Source organism: Poecile atricapillus, chromosome 7 (genome assembly GCF_030490865.1).
Source record: "Poecile atricapillus isolate bPoeAtr1 chromosome 7, bPoeAtr1.hap1, whole genome shotgun sequence".
Lineage (NCBI taxonomy): Eukaryota > Metazoa > Chordata > Aves > Passeriformes > Paridae > Poecile > Poecile atricapillus.
This window is the reverse complement of record NC_081255.1, coordinates 5,311,380-5,329,368: the sequence shown is the minus strand read 5'-3', so window position 1 is coordinate 5,329,368 and position 17,989 is coordinate 5,311,380.

The following is a 17,989-nucleotide window of genomic DNA, read 5'->3' as shown; positions in this document are numbered from 1 at the left end:
ACACAAAGCCATGGGGTCTCGTTTAATAAACACTGAGGCTCTAATTGGCAGTTCTCAGGAACACACAGCACCAGTGGCCACTGGAGGGCTCAGACACAGCTCAGGAATTGTTATCCCAGGCCCTGGGCTGGGCTAAAACACCAAGGAGGAGACCTCAGTGTCATCACACACCTGGGAGTGAATATTTGGGGATCTAATCTCAATCACTGTTGTTAGACAAGTCCAGGCATGAGGTGGATATTAAGCTGTCCTAAAATGTAATTTGCATATTCTTCTTTCAAGCTCCTTTTGCTGGAGAATGTGAACTCAGAGGACTTTATGTTCCTAATCCCCATCCCTGCAAGTGTCCAAGGCCAGGCTGGAAGGGGCTTGGAGCAACCTGGACTAGTGGGAATTGTCCCTGCCCATGGCAGGGGGTGGCACTGGGTGGCCTTTAAGGACCCTTCCAACCCAGACTGTTCTGGGATTCCATCATTCCATGATATTCCATCATTGTTATACTCAACATAACAATGTATGTATGTAATTTTTGGATGTAAAGCATTATTTCTTGAAAGACTTGCAATAAAAATGTTTTTCTTTATACTGGTCTAAACCTTTTTAAGGAAAATAAAGGCAAATATTTACACGTGGCAATTCTCCCTGTTTTGGACCACTGCAGAGTAAGATGCAAAGTCACCAAAGTCACCAGAGAAGCGTGGTTTCTGTTAAATCAGATAATTACAAATTGGTATTTTATTCTTTTATTCTTGTATTTCTTGACTGTCAGAAAGTCTGGAAAAACTCCGAATTTAAGTGTAAGAGGTTAATTAAGTAGATATTTAATAGTAGTGTGACATGAAGGAGATATGTCTTACCTAGCTGTTATAAAATAATATCTCTTGCATTTTTACATGAAAAGAAGTGGAATATCCTAACAGATTTTTTCTGGGATTTGCTGTCACCTCTGGGTTATTAATCACCTTTATAAAGCAGCAATCCAGATAACTGGATGAAGTTAAACAAATCCATTTAGGAAGCACATTGACAGTATCAGTTAAAAATATCATCAGCCACTGAGGCTGGCGATATCTGCAGTGCCAAACCAGGTTATATTTAACACTGGGAGCTGAAAGGTCCTTACTCAGATGGGAATCCACCATGCCAAAAAAACATAAGAACCTGGAGTGTGAGAAGGACAAAATTATCCATGGTGAGTTGAAATTTTAAAAATAAAATCTGAAATTTAAAAATGCAATATTAGCTTAGGGGGAGAAGACAACTATTCTTCTTTTTCTTTTTTCTTTTTCTTTTTTTTTCTTTTTCTTTTTCTATCCTCTTCCTCTTCCCCTTCCCATTCAAATCTTGATTGTTAATTTCATCAATAATTCTTAAGTCATTTTTATTCACTTGTATAAATATGTGCTTATATGTAAAATAGAGATAGAAAACTGCATCCATATGTATATGTTAAAAATATGTTATGTTTGTGACTATTTGTAACCTTTAAACATAAATATGGAGGGAAAGAGATGTTCTGGGAGGTCCTTGAAGTCCTTCTGAGCTCTGTCAGTCCCAGGCAGTTTTGGGAGCACCAGGGGCACAGCCATGGCCAGTAGCAGGGCTGGGACGAGGCTCCCTTGGGGTCATTGTCTTCCTCTGTTTGTTTAATTTTCAAGTTATTCAACACTGTGGTTATTCTTCTCCTCTGCTCTTTATTTCTGCCTGCAGCCAACAATGAAAGTCAGAAAAAATTAATCAAAAGAGATGTTTAACTGACTTCTTTAGTGCTTTTTCCAATGAGAAATTAATTGGGCAGACACTTCTTGAAAGATGCTGAGTGCTGCAATCATGGAATCCATTCAATAACACAATTGATAAGGAGCCAAGATATTTCTTGCTGTACCAGTCACACACTCACACCTCCTAAACCTAACCAAAGAGACAAACAGGAAAAACCAAAAACAAACACACGAAGTCAAATAAAAAAAGGAGAAAAAACCCAAACCTAATCCAAAATGTGGAGATATAAAATATTGCAAAGGATTCATCTGATAGTAATCTTACCAAAAGCAAATGAAACCATCCATATCAAAATGTGAACTGTTCAAAAATAACAATACAATATCAGGGAAGGAAAAACTGGAAAGGTTTTCAGGAATAAACTTTTTTAGATGTCCACAGTAATTGCATTGGTATGGAAAAATATGAGCATGCCTCATCCTAAGTGGGAAGAAAATGGGCCCAAAAGTGTTGAAAATATGAGGATACAGTGGCATAGCTGCTAGAACAATGCAGGAAATACAAAAAAATTTTAAAGGGCTCAAGATGAATAGCTGTTTCAATCAGTGAGAGGCAGTTCCTTGTTCTCCAAAATACAAATTTGTATTTTATGCCCATTTGCCCCCAAACAAATCCTTTATTAATAATCTTAGAGCAGCCTTGAATTTGCTTGGAGAGGGAGACACACAACATTTTTGTGCATCTGTCTCAAATGGAAAACTGGGGTTACAGCCATGGCATCTACGAAAATTAAAGTCAGTCAAATTTAATCATGAAATCTATGAAAAAAAAGTATTTTCAAAATGTGCTTCAATGTTTACCCAAAAAAACCATCAATAATATGCTAAGAATTTCTGGCTCTGGGTAAAAGTATATTTGAAATTGTTATTTGGTTAAAATTATAATAAGATTAATATAAACAGTGAATTTCTTTACCTTATGTTTTGCTGAACATGAAGTTCCTGATTAATTCAGTTTTCCACAAATGATTTTTTCCCTAGGAAAAAAATCCACTTTGCTAGTTTCTTGTTTCACTTCCAAATGTGAATTGTATCATTTGCTCCCCACCATGGATTGGAAACCTTGTCTGGCAGTGCATTACTAAATCAAAGTTGATTCATAATTAAAACAAGTATTAACCACTGCTGCCACATAACTCAGCCTATTACATTTCTTCCCTGAAAGAAAATAAAAGTCATGTCATGCATTGTTTATTCTTGAAAGAGAAAAATTTATTACACTCACAGTCTTCCCTTGTAATAAATTTTAGAGCAAATAACTTTATTTTCATCTCATTTTTGTAGTGGAAACTGAAGTTCCTTATGCATTTTCAGTGACAGCAATATAAAATATCCTGAGGCATTTTTCCAGTCCTGTTTTGTGGTGCAGCTCTGTTAGAGTTTAACTGTGTGGGCCAGGTTTTGCCCAGTTTAGAATCAATATAAAGAGGATAAAAAAAGTAACAAGATTCTACAAAAAATATTGGTTTTGGCTTAAATAACTATCCTTGCTTATAAATTGAGAGCTAAAATGGTCAGAAAATAATTTGAGAGTTAAAATAGTCAGAAAATAATGCTTTTAATTATCACAATTAAATAGGAGCTTTGTGCCATTAACTGGCTAGTAGGGAATTTTTTTTGTATTACATCAATTATAAAAACACATCACATTAAAAAAAAAAATTTGTGCACTCCTCCAAAGCATTTGGATACATTTCCTTTTTTGTTTGTGACCTATAAAGTTAATTCAGAGTATTTAATCTTGATGATTTTGCCTCTTCATTTTAAAATACAGTTTTAAATGTATAGTCTATGAACAGTTTTTCAGGTCTGTGGTTCCCACTTTTTGATTATGCTTCTGGGAATACGAAGAAATCATGGAATCACCTGATTCCTGATTATCCTGAGCTGCCAGGAACCCACAGGGATCATGGTGTGCAACTCCTGGTCCTGCACAGGACACCCCAACAATCCCACTCTGTGCAGAAGAATTATCTCAATTTTGCATAGAATTAATTTCCATATAAAGCTATGAATTTGAAATCCCAATATGAGGAATTTGCTGGCAGGGGATGAGGAATAAATGTTCATTTCTGAATAGAGTATCTACTGAACTGTGGGTACACTAAACCTCACCAAAACGTGAGCTTTTCCATGCCTGATCATTTTGAACTTAAATTCTCATTAGAAGAACCAAGTTTTGTTTCTTATAATTTTATAGTTGAGTTAAATTTTAAAGAATAATATTCAATTTATATTTAATAATATTTAATATATTTAATATATATTATCTTTATAATAATTGTCTTTTTTAAAAACATTAATGTTTCCTGAAATATGTCTATTTGAGCCCCCAAAGGCAGTTCTGGTGTTGCTGTTCAGAAATATGATTTTAAAATGCAGAGTGATCACTCAAGTACAGAATAAGAACTTAAAAACTGTCAGCCTAAATGATGGAAGATGGAATGTGCTTTTCCCTGAGTTAAATCCTCATCAGCTTCTACCTGGATAAACAGGAGCCAAGTTAAAGAGAACAGCACTTACAAGAACATCTTGTGCTTAAGCTCATTGAAAACCATCCTGACCTTGACTAATGGGCTTTATCCTCTCATAAAATACTCTCCTCAAATCAAAAAGGGAAAAAAAAATAGTCAGAACAACAATTTCTCCAAGTCAGAAAATCTCTAACTTGGAATTCTTATACTGATGTTCTCCCCTCTTTGAAATCCTAGGAAAATAGGTGCAGGAGGGGCTGGATTTGAAATGGATTGGATGAAAGGCATACCAGCTCTCTTGAAATCAGGAAAATTCAAATATCCAAACAAATCAGGATTAGAGGAGAAGCAGGGGTAAAATCCACGTGTGTGGCAGCATGTGGCTATTGCTGAAGGACAGGAGGCTATAAAGGCATGAAAAAACATAATTGTGTCTCTTCTAGACAGCAGCTTTAGAGGATTTATGCATTTCCATTCTATTGGCATTGTAGCAGCTCCGTGGAGCTGGTACTAATGGAAAAGTGAGAGGGAAAGCACTGGTTAAAAGGCAAAAATCCAAATTAAATTTGTGTACAAAGACTTTGGTGGAACCCTTTTTGTCACTGTTCCTTGGCCTTCCTTCACACTTTGGATGATCATTCCCCAGTCATTTACACACCATCACCTGAATTACATAACTCCATCAAGTTCCTGAAACAGAGAGCCTCTGCATCCCTTCTTTTCTGAATTCCATATTCCCACTCACTTTCTTGACACTGCTCTTGGCCACACCGGAGCTCCGGGCTGGCTCTACGGTGCCACTCCAGCACGGGCAGTCTCCAGGAGTGGGGAACTGCAGGGGAAAGGCGATCCCACTGCAGAACCTTCAGAGCACCGAATCCTGCCGGGCTCTGCCAATTCAGGTGTTGTGGGTGGTGGCAAAAGGAAGGAGGAGACTCGCTCGGCTGTACTTCCCAGGAACAGGTTTATTCAGGAGAGGGGATGAACACAAGGTCTGGGCTGGGAGAATTGAGGACCGAAGAGAGCCCAGAGCACCTCTGTGCACTGGGTTTTATCTCAGGGGCGGGCACAGTCCAGGGTCCAATGGGAGCTCACGGAGGGAAGGGTAAGGGGAGGAGGTTACAATGTCAGGGACCAATGGGGATACAAAGAAGGTGGGAACATAACATAACAACCAATAATGTGTTGAGGAAGGGATGATGTACATGGAAGGAGCTGGAAGGAGAGGTGGGGTTTACAGTGATGGATGGGGAGATGGGGAAGGGTAAAGGTGATTGATGGGGAACATTCAGGAAAACTGGGAGGGGTTTATATAACAGACAACTGGGGCTAAACCATTACAATCAGCAGGGGGAAACAAGAACATACCAACAAGTTTTTAACAAATTCTTAACAAAATTAAATAAACTAACTACAACACTTTCTGTCTTTCCCACTCTGACCCAGTAACTCTGACAGTGATTTCTGTGTGATCAGCAGGCTGAGGTTTGTTCCATGAGCTACCAAGACTCACCAAAAGTGCTGCTGTGTGAGAATAATCCACAGCCTCTGTTCTGGCCATTCCCCTTGGGAATGCAGCTCCATCTCCTCAAGCAAGGGAAGACAAAAACAGAATTTCCAGGGAAGTCACAGCAAATAACTGAGATGGCTTCAGTATCTGAATTTCCTTCAGTTTAATCAAGAACAAGATTTTTGTGTCTTTGAAAATCAGAGTCCAAACAACTCCAGGTTTTGGATTCCAAGCAAGTTAGTTGTTTTTTTTTTTTTTTTTGGTGGGTTGTTTTTTTGGTTTTTTTTTGTTTTTTTGGTTTTTTTTTTAATTTGAAGCAGAACATTCCACACACTTTATGTTGGTGAAAAACCCAGAGTTAGCATCTCTTCTGTTAAGTCATTCCATTGACTGAAAGTGCTTAAAGCAAAAATATCACACCTGCTAAATCTTGTGACAGATTCACAGTGCAAGAAATGCGGTGCTTAAAGAATTTGGGATGAATTGAAGGTTTATTAAATGTTATTTCACCCAACACTGAAGGTAACTCCCAGTCTCTCACATTCATCTTCACTGGTAACTCAGCTCTTTCTGGAAGACAAAACATAACTCAAGCTTTTGAAGTAAAGATACATTTTCTGATTATTTTCACATCAAAAATACAGCATTATTTTTCTCTAATATTATATAAAAATATTGTACTCCATGTAGACACTGATGGGACTTTTTTCTCAACAGACACAGGATGGAAATTAATAACATTTTCAGATATCTATTAGTAGAGAGAAATTAAGAAGCCCTTAAGCATGGATTAATAGAATTAAAAGGGCAGTTTTGCAGATTTTCACCATGATGAAGATTGAGACATTTGTGTCAAGAGCAGCAAAAAATAATTCTGTAAACATCCTAAACAATCACTTCCTGACTTCTTTTTAAGAAGTTATTTTGCACAAGGAAGTTTATGAAAATACAGGGGGACTGCAAAAGCCACAACTCTGCCTTTCTAATTTCATTTTAGCTGCCCTAAAGACAGTGGGAAGCAGAGCTTCTGCTTCTTCAGTGCCTCTGGCACTTGGAGTCAGGAGAACCATGAAATGAAGCAGTTCTGAACTCAGATTTTGTTTCTTTCTGGTTTTGTTTTAGTCTTACCAGAACACTATTAATGATGGTGAGAAAAAAACCAGCTTTCTCCAAAATACCAATTTCTGCCTCATTTATGACTTCTTTCTTGAATTAAAAGAAAAAAAAAATCTTGATTTATATTAGATTATGAGATTTTTGTAAGTTTTTCTTGGCATAATACATATAAAGGAATCAAAAGTTAACAGTCATGTGAAAAAGGAAAAAGGAGATCCAGCCAGCTGCAGGATGCTGCCTTTCTCCCTTTTTTTCCCTAGTAAGTTAGGGATAAAATCCTTCTGGTGTTGGGAGAACAGTATTTCCTTCTACCTGCCTCTGGCCATGTCCCCACCCTGGACTCTGCCCAAGGCAAGGCTGTGATGTGCTGGGGAGGTTTCTCCATAAAATTCCATTCCAAATGATAGAAGCAAAGTTATTTGGAGTAATGATTGCAGTAATCCCTGACAAATATCTCTTTATTTTGTGTGTGTGTGTTTTTTAACTTTATTCAGTGTAAATTCAATTTGTATAATTCAGGTACAGTGTGGACAAGCTGCTGATCCTTGGACATCAAATGATTTACTGGCTTAATAACTTTCCTTTAGGTCTTCAGAGTTCTTCAGTGTCAGGTTTCCCATATCCTGTGAATCACCTATTTCATAAAGGAAGTGGATTACACTAGCTGCCTAATTTCAGACTTCATACAGAAAATTAAATAGATTCATAACTCAAGTCTGTCCCAAAGAAACAGTTGCACACAGGAAACATATCCTCAGGGTAGCTTAAGGGACAATTTCTTGAGAAAATTTGCATCAGTAAACAAGAATGGAGTAAAAGTTTGTCTTAAATTCCTTAAGATCAAAATGATGACGAAAAGTGACTAAAGTAATTGTGATTTCACAAAGATTTCTCAGTCAATGCCATCAAATTTAATGAAAGACTTCTGAATTAAGAGATTGAATGCTGGAGTGGTTTAACTGTTACGCTGCAGCCTGCAGCAGATCCAGGAGGAACATGGCATTCACAATCATGGATACAAAATGAACAGGGAAAAGAATTAGGAAGGATTCCAGGGAGAGGCCCTGGCACAGGGTGCCCAGAGAAGCTGTGGCTGCCCCTGGATCCCTGGCAGTGTCCAAGGCCAGGTTGAAGGGGGTTTGGAGCAACCTGGGCTGGTGGAAGGTGTCCCTGCCCATGGCAGGGGGTGGTTCTGGACGGGCTTTAAGTTCTCTCCCATCCCAAACCATCCTGGGACTCTGTGATTCCATCCTTGCTTTAAAATGCAGCATGGTGCCAACCCAGTCAGATGAAAACTGCAGAAACAACTCATGGTGCTGTTATAATAAAATAAGTGAAAGCACAAGGATGCAGATAATTTATCATCCATTATTAAAAAAAAATATCCACTTACAATAATTAATTTATCTAAGAAATCACCATCAGAAACCATTTAACACAAAGTGTCAGAGAAAATCCTTGTGCTTTTGTTAATGTGTACAGAGACACTCAGAACATCTTCTTGCCTCAGAACAGGTCAGTCCTCAGGATCAATTTGCCATTCTCAAATAAATTAAACTTTTAAAGAACTTTGATGTCCTCCTTTCTTCATTTTACCAGAGCTCTCCTCATCCTCACCAGTATTCATTTCATCCCTGCTGCCTTTGATAAAAAAACTGTAAAAGTTGAGTAGAGAATCTGTCTGAATTTATCTTTTCTTGTTAGGTTTGCAGTGAACTTTCTCCGGTGGGTAAATAAACACTGGGAGTGATCCAGAGATAGAAAGATCTAGGGAGATGAAGAAGAAGCACATGGAAAGTAGTGGATTGTAGGGATGACTGAGTGTGAGGTAAATGACACCCTGAGCTCCAGGATTTATGTTTATTTATGACTCCACCCTCCCCCTGCCTCCATCAGCCACTCAGGACATGCAGAACTGGAGTGGGAAGGGATAAAATAAATAAAAATAAAATAAAATTCTCTAAAGCAGTGAGCCCAGAAGTGACACACCTTGGGCATCATCTATCTCCTACTAAAATCCTAAAATGTAAAAGGAATCTGACTTCAGCTTTCTATTTATCACCTCCAATTCTTCTTACGTTATTCCTTCATTAACATGGAAAAGAACATTGGATAAGGAGAACTAATTTTAATTTCTAAATTTCCAGAAGGGACATTGGTTACTGCCACATCCCACAGGGACATAATATACATTTTCTTGTCTTAAATGAGTTTTGTGATAACAGGAAAACACCACCAGAATCAATCTTATACGGCAAATTGAAATAATGACAGTGGGAAAATAAAATCCATAAATTAAGAACAAGAGAAAAGGTGCTGAGTTACAGATTTGGAACAAATTTTATGGGCTCTGGTTGAGTTTCCATTCAGCCCATTCAGGCTTCTGTAAACGATGTTATCTTAATAACTATGGATCACTTTCTACATGACAGATGCATTTTCAAAATCTATTAAACCTTCTTTCCACTAACGAAGCTTTTTTTGCCTAAAGGAAAAAGGAAATAAGCGAAAAGCAGCCCTTTCTGTAGTAACACAAAATTATGCTTTAAAGGGAAAATGTTATTCTAATAACCATCTATGAAATGAGGTAATATACATTTGGGCTTCAGTTTCATGAAGGCTTTGATGATTGAATTAAATATAAAAGTTAATATAATTGCAACATATTTCTATTTATTAGTTGAAATGTGTGCAGCATCGGCAGCAATGAAGTACTTTTAAGACAGAGAAAAAAAATAAATAATGAAAAATAAACCACTCTCCCATGAAATCCCTAAAATTTTAGTTAACTTGTAATTACCTCTAAAAACACTGATATTGAGTATAATTTTGAATTACTCTGCATCACGTGCTTTGATGACTATTTTGATTCTCTATGAGGGAGTGCAGCTTAAGGTTTTTACCTCCTTTTTTGAACATCAAGTATCAGCAAGTCCTAAATTTTCCTCCAGTTAAACCATTCCCAAAGAATAATGTGTATCTCAAAATATTCCAGCTAAAGACAGAGGGAAAAAAAAACCAAAGCCATGAATTCCTTGCCAAGGGAAGATCTTATTTGGAATCCTTCTATTAAAAAATAAATTTAAAACATCAGTGATTTTAGGAAGAAAATTGATAGGGTTGGGCTCTGACACAATTGCTTTCTTTGATGTTTTTATTATTAAATATTATGCATTAAATATGCTGCATCAAGTGTGTTTGAAAGTGAGAAAATTGTGTATGCACCCTGTCTGCAAAAAACACAATAAACTCAGACAGCAGTGAATGTGTATTTCCCTTAAACACCTGCATCTTGAAGGCTCTTGTTTTATAATCTGCTGTAATATGGAATTTTCAAACACAGAGGAGAAAGTCTGTGAACCTGTCTACAAACTGAAATATTGCTGGGACTGCTGATTGTGTTTTTTGGCTGCAAATTTGGGCTGCAAGTCTGAAACTAATGACATTAGAAGTCCTGCCCTGTCAAAAAGTTGGTATAAGTAATAGAAAAGGTAATTTTATTGGCTATTCCCCTACATTTGTGGGTGGAGTTCCCAGAGAGTACAACCCTCAGGTTATAATCTCCAGAAAAAGTTAAACATGAGAATTTCCTGTTTCTCTTGAATCCCACTGATACTGATGTGGGTGTTGGTTACCCAAATAATGTTAAATTGTGTCCTTTAAGCAGATCTTACCCAATTCTGTCCTTCCAGTTTCTCTGGAATTATTATTATTATTATTATTATTATTATTATTATTATTATTATTATTATTATTATTATTATTATTATTGTTATTGTTATTATTATTAATATTATTATTAATAATAATAATAATAATAATAATAATAATAATAATAAATAATTTGCTACTGGACATTCAGCAAACCCAGAAGCAGATTGAGACTTGCCATTAAAGCCACGTAACAGTTTCAGTTGTCTTTGTAAAATGAGGAATTGTTGGGTTTAACTGTGCTTTGCTTGCCAGACTTTGTAAAAAATCCTGTTTGCTTGTTAATGTTTTAATTTAACCTTGTTACCAGTTAAGAGATAGCAGCTATTTCTTGTGAAGAAAAGCTACAGAGTTTTTCAATTTATTGTTTTGCTAAAATAGGTCTTCTAATGCCTAAAATGCCATGGTAAGCAAGCCAGTAGCACTTAATAAAAGCAAAATCTCAAGTAAAAACACAAACTGAACTGAAGACTCAACACTAAAAATTCATTTGAGTATTGAATGCATAATTCTGGAGTTAAATATTTATTTATAATGCAGGAAACAGCATGATTACTTTGTCAAATGATTTGGAGATGAAAAATTATTTCCCATTCTTATCAAAACCAAGGAGTATTTCAGTGTGCAGCCCATAAGAGGGGGAAGGAAATGATTCTTCTCTGGTCTGCACTTGCTGAGAAAGACAATGTCCTTTAATACTTTAGGCACAAATCCCCTCTCTAGATGATGCTTGTAAACCCTGGAGATTATCCATATGAAATGGCTGAGCAGCCATGAACAGATTTGAAATCTTTAAATCTGCATCAAACCCTGGTTTTTGGAGGATTTCAGGACTGATATTTTTCCCAGCTCTTCTGAGGAATTTTCCTGACACCATCTCCTCTGGACTCAACTCATTTTTTTTCTTGCCTCTTAGAAAACAGAGGGACTTTGTCTAGGTTTTAAGAAACTGCTGGAGATCAGAAATATCAAATCCTCTGGGGCAGAAAAAAAAAATAAAATTATGACAACATTTTTGAAAGACTGTCTTTGGTTCAGATTACATGATTTTATCCTAGGATAAAGAGGCTACAAGGGTCAAGCCCTTAAATTTGCTAAAATTTGTTAAATTTAGTGGCTATTTTCAAACAGTGGGTCTGTGTCTGACGTGTCACCTCTTCCACATCCACATCTCAGTTACCCAGAAACAAGGCTGGCCTGTAAACAGAGCACAAAACCTGATTCCTGCACAATTAACCAGGCACAAAACCTGATTCCTGCACAATTAACCAGGCTAAGATGAAGATGATCTTCCTTGAATCTATGTCCTCCTGCAGAGCTATTCTCAACAACATTCCTGTGTATCCTCTTGTCCTTACGTCCTGGGACAGAAATAATTTGACACCTGGTCCTGCAGGATGTGCTGAATAAGTACAAATGACATGCAGCAGAAAATGTTCCTATAAAGATGTGCAGAAGGGTGAGGATGTGATCCAGACAGAAGCCAGAGAAGCAGGGGTAAAAGATCTGCAAATCCAGTGCAAAGCCTACTTTAATCAGTTGTTATATGATCTCCATTAAAAAGCTGGATTAGTAAAGCTGTTAGGGGTTGCTACCTTGCAAGCAGGAGGTTCAGGGAGGGGAAGTGATATCTTGGTGTAGAGCCTTTGCCACACTCCTGGTATCTGAGGGAAAAGGTGTTAATTAATCTTTAAATGAGGAAAATCTCGCTGCGTGGAGCAAATGGATGTAACAGGCACAGGGCTGATGGGAGATCTGGTTTGAGGAGGCACCAGCACTTCCCAGTTATTCCCAGTTATCTGCAATTCAGCTCCACAGCCTTGGGACAATGAGGAATTCTGTTGTACTGCCCATCTCCACACTTCAGTAAGCAAATAACAGCAAAATCGTATCTCAGGCTGAGATATTTGGAAATGTGTTCCAAATTTTAGGTCTTGGTGAGATGGTTTGATGGGGAGGTTAACAGATAGCACACTTTAAAGCTCTTCTCATGCCTAGAAGTACTTTAAATGTAATTTTTAACTTTTTAATTGATTTTTTAAGATTGAAGTAAAATCTCAATGCGAAGATGTGCATGAAAGTATCATGAGAAATTGTATAATATACTGAAAACTGCAACTAGAAAGGAATTTGCTTATTTATTTAATTTCCTTTGATTTTATAAAGCATTTCACAAATAGAATATATTAGGCTTTGTTCAAAAACATTTGCAAGCTGATTTTGCTCAAAGATTTATGGTGCTCTACTCCTATGGTATTCAGTGGTTGTGATGGAAAGCAGAATAAATACATTCTAAGTTATTCTGTAATTTAGGAGAATTTCCTCCCCTTTCACACGTGAAAGATAAAAAACTGACTCGGTTCTATTTTAATACAGAAATGTCATATTTCAGGTGTGTGCAGTCATACAGAAAACACAGCATAGAATCAAAAAATCATGGAATGGTTTGGATTGGAAGGGACCTTAAAGCCCATCAAGGGCCACCCCCTACCACAAGCAGGAACACCTTCCAGTATCACAGGGTGCTCCAAGCCCCATGCAAGAAAATAAAAGTATTTATTTAAGGAATTGCTTTTTCCTGAGTGATTAAAAGGAGTCGATCTTGCATCTGAAGTAGCTGTAATTAAATTATTTTAGAATATTAAAACTTACATATAAAAAAAACCCAAAAAAACAGAGAGACAACTAAGGTTTTTTTGTGGGGTTTTTAATCTTTTATGCATCTAATCGAATTTGTTACTGCCACAAGAAGAAATACAGGTGCTTTATTGCATTCATTAGAGTATTAAGGTGGATAAGACGGATAACCAGCCAAAAATAATTCTGTGAGCACTGCTGATAACTGAACCTGGCAATAGCTCACAGTTGTCGTGGAAGAACAGGATTTCCATGATTTAGGGCTGTAATAAATAAAATCCTGCTCTAACAGCTCTGCCAGGATTAACAGAGAAACACGGAATGGACAGGGCTGGAAGGGCCCTCAAAATCACCTTGCAGGGACACCTTCCACTATCCCAAGTTACTCCAAGCCCCATCCAGCCTGGCCTTGGACATTTCCAGGGATTCAGGGGCAGCCACAGCTTCTCTGGGCACCCTGTGCCAGGACCTCACCACCCTTCCAGGGAATAATTCCTCCAAGCAGCCCATCTACAAGGATACTGTGTTTATATTTATACATAGGAGCAGTTTTGATGGAATAAACTGAAGGGGCCAGATTGGCCATGACATCCCAAACCTTGGTGAAAACAGGTCTTCAAAGAGCCTTTTGTCACTGGGCAGCTCTTAAAACTCTCTCAAGAACCTAGTGTATGGCGTCCCTGCCCATGAAATGGGATGAGCTTTGTGGTCCTTTCCAAACCAAAACATTCAGCATTTCTCTGACCACACTGGTGGGTTTTATTCCCAGCTAACCAGGGAAAACATCCCTGTGAGATGAGCAGAAAATACCTCTACCAGAAATGAATCTGTTGATGCAAAAGGTGTACTTTTTCCAACACTCAAAGTTGGCAGTTTAGAAGAATTGATAAAAAAAAATAATTTTCTTATCATTTGATTTATTGTCATTATTTTTGGAAAACTTGACTTCCAGCATGCTGTGGGTGTTGAGCAGTCAGGAATCAGTGGCTGTGCTGATGTAAATATTGGCTTGCATTGTAAACCCTGTGTCCATGGGGGATTTATTTCCAGGTTCCATTCCAGGGGGCCTGCTGTGCATTGTGCTCTCTGCCCCATCACACAAAGGACATTTTCTAGTGAAGTTTTATGGTGTGACTGAAACGCTCCCAGCTTTCTAAAACAGAACCAAGGACATGGCTTGCAATGTTGTGCTCCTTAAGGTCAGGTTTGTGAATGGGACAAGGGTTAAATTGACTTTTTGGAGCTCTTCCAGCACAATCTGCTATTTTCTGCCTTCTGCATGACACAGCAGGTGGCAAGGCTTGCATTCACCTTTTGTATCACATCTTGTAAGTGTGGAAGGAGCTTTATTTTTAACTGTGTCAGCTGCACAGCCCAATCAGTAACTCACTGGGACACATCAGGTAACACACAGATGCCTTGTTTATACACATGTGCAGAAATTTCTGCCTCCCGTTTCTAGAAGTGACCAATCAGAGCTTCCTCTTTAAAACAAATCAATCCTGTTTCTCCCCATAAAAAAATGCAAAATCTTGTCTCTCCAACAGCAGCCACAGAAAAGAGACCATTTGTGGCATAGAAATGCTGAAATTCAGCTTGCGTTGCTCGATCTGTTTCTGATAGGAGCTGAGATTTGATTCCATAGGATTCAAGATTAATCCCTCCTTATTAATAATTTTATAAATTCTCAGAAGGTTTAAGTGGTTTAAGTATTGTGCTTCTTTATTTTGCCCTATATAAATCACAATTATCTTTTCAAAAAAATAAGTTGTGTATAGATATGTTTAACTTACCCCAGCCAGAGAAAGGCAACTTTGAACTTGCCCTGTTCTCCACAGACTGATGCAGAGAGAGGGAATAAAAAGCACTCTGGCGTAATGCATGTGACACCAGCAGCTAAAGTTCAAACTAAAGGGTTTGAAAACAGTATCTATTCCATGTATTTTATGGTTAAATCCATATTAGTGCCACACATATAGCTCCAAAAGCAAGAAAGAACAGGCTCCTTTGTAAATTTTACCTCAGGTAAATGAGTAAAACTGTTGGTTAGGGAGATGAGGATTGCAGAAGTCTTGATCCTCTTTATAAATATTAATTTTGTACATGTTTCAATAAGTCAATCAAAGCATTTCTGTTAAAATTAAAGCACAGAGGAAGTATTTACACACTTGGAGGAGAAATGGGAGACCAGTTCCTCTCTTCCTGATTTCTTTGTTAGTGACATCAAAGTCCTTAACCATTCCCAAATCAATTTATGCTCTTAGAGCAGTAAAACCATGGAAAAAAACCATGAAATCGGGTCTCTGCAGAGATGATCTCCTGAGGATGATGCCTTGAGAAGGCTGACCTAGACCCGAGGCTAGACAGAGTTAAGAATAAAGTAGGTATTTATTGAAAGGCCTTAAAGGACCCTGGCCAGAGCTCCACCCAAGATGAACCTAAAAATGATCACAAAATGAATGACTGGTCACGAGGCCTCACATTTTTATAAGTTTTGGTCCATCTGTGTATCAGCGTTAATTGTCCAATCACTGCTTCAGGTTATGAAGCCCCATCCTTCTTGTTGTCTCTCTTCAGTCCACCGTTGTTTATGCTTTTGGGCCTGAAACTTGTAACATCTGTCCTTGATATCAAGCTAGAAAAGAAGTTGTTTTGTCTACCTACTCTGAAGAGAGCTCACTAATACTTAATATGAAGCTCAAAACAACATACCTAGGCAGCACAGAATATGAAAAATATGAAAGCTAAAGCTTAAGGCATCAAGGAAGGCTCTTCAGGTGGCACTTCTGCCACTTCAGAGACATCAGGGGACAGATGCTGGGGGTCCTTGCTCTTTTGCTTTCTTGAGTGAATTCAGTGGACTCTGAAAATGAGGTGATCTACCCTAAAACACTCCTTTTTTTTTTTATGGAGCAGTAATAACCAAGTGAATCTTCGTCCTGTTGTCATTAATTTCTCACACAACTTTTCTGTCACCTGACAAAGAGGAACTTTGCCAAAGGCTTGGACACCTCATGGGCTACACTTATGGGCCCTATGGAAAAAAATACATTGAATCACCACTGACTTTTCTGGAATCCTCAAGGTCTTTAAAGGACATTATTCACTGAAAAACTTACCCAAATAATGTCAGCTTATGGTCATGTCATATTCCCATGCCACTTTTACAGATACTAATTACAGGCTCTCACTTTTTACACAGAATATAATTTTCTTTTTACAGGATGAAGGATGTTCCAGGAAGTGAAGAGATGTAAAGAGGGTGAGAGCAGGAGGCAATTTATATGAATGCACTGCTTGATCTTTCTCTATGAAAAATAGAGGAAACAAAAGAAGTTACATAAGATTTTATCAGTTAAAATAATCAGATTTTATACTCAGTATTAACCAAGACAATGGACAGTTAATAAATGATCTCATATTAAATCTATATTTGGAGTCTTACTGAAACAAGCTCATTTCTCTACAAATACAAGAACTGCCACTGTTCTGTGTTTAAATCTGTCTGATCTACCAAAATAAATCCATTTCCAACCAGTCAAGCAAGATGAATCCCTGTGTAGTAATCCATTCAAGCATGCAGATAACATCCATTATTAGATAGCAGCTTCTGGAACATTTGCTCCCGAAAGAAGGCATGCACTGACAAGATAAATAAAGTACAAACTTACCAGTTTTAATTCACTAAAAAAAAAAAAACCTGTTTACAGGAAAGTGTTAATTTTTCCAAAGGTGACAAAAATAAAGTTTCACTTTGCATTAGAAACTACAGGTGGGTGTAAAGAGACAAGAATGTGAAATCATACAAATAACCTTCTAAGTCAGTTCTTCAGTCTAAATGACACAGTTTTGGATCTTAATTTTGCCTCTAGGTGTTTACTTAAATTTCTTGCATTTGCTGTTGTCCTGGAACCATAGGATTTTAAATGCTGCAGTATCAACCACAGGAGTTAGTTGTTGTATTCCTGAAAAGTGAGTGCCCTGTGCTTTGTACCAGATAACAGGGAATGATCAGCACAGGGGTCTCTGGAAACTTTCCTGTCTGGACCTATCCCCCACAAATTGTTGTCAGTCACACCCTGTAACCAGGTCCCACAGGATCAGGTATTTTTGACAACCTGCTGGATTTTAAAACCATGTTTCTGGTGCTACAAATGCATGTAAATGTCCTAATTACTAAACTGTTAATGAGGTATGCAGGTTTGTGGCTTATCAGCATATGCAATGAGATAAAGATGATTATCTGTGAGTGCTGCCACCGGGTACCAGCGATAAACAGGATAATAATGGGGGTTTGAGTGTCACATTCCTCCCCAAACACCTTTAGATTAAGCAACAGGAGCCCTTTTTGTCAACAGCTCCATCACATCTTCATTGAACCAGTCTCTTTTGTGTGCTCACCTCTGCTGGAGGAATTTTGGGGAAGCAAAGGGAAAACATTTAATGATTTCAAGGTGCAGAAGATGAATAGTTTTGTCATTATCTATTGATTAAACACATATCTATGAACTATTCAAATGTTAATTTCATTACTATTAAATTAGGAAAAGCTCAGCAAACATCCATTTTAAGACACTGGTCTAGAAAATGCCAATAGCTGAAAAAAAAATGAATTATATCCTATATATTTTTATGTTTGTATGGGTGTACAAGGGGATAAGGAATCTATGTCTTCAGCTCAACTGTTTTCCTTGGCATAATAAATATCATATTATATCATGTATAATGTATATGGCATAATATATCTATTCTACTCTCTG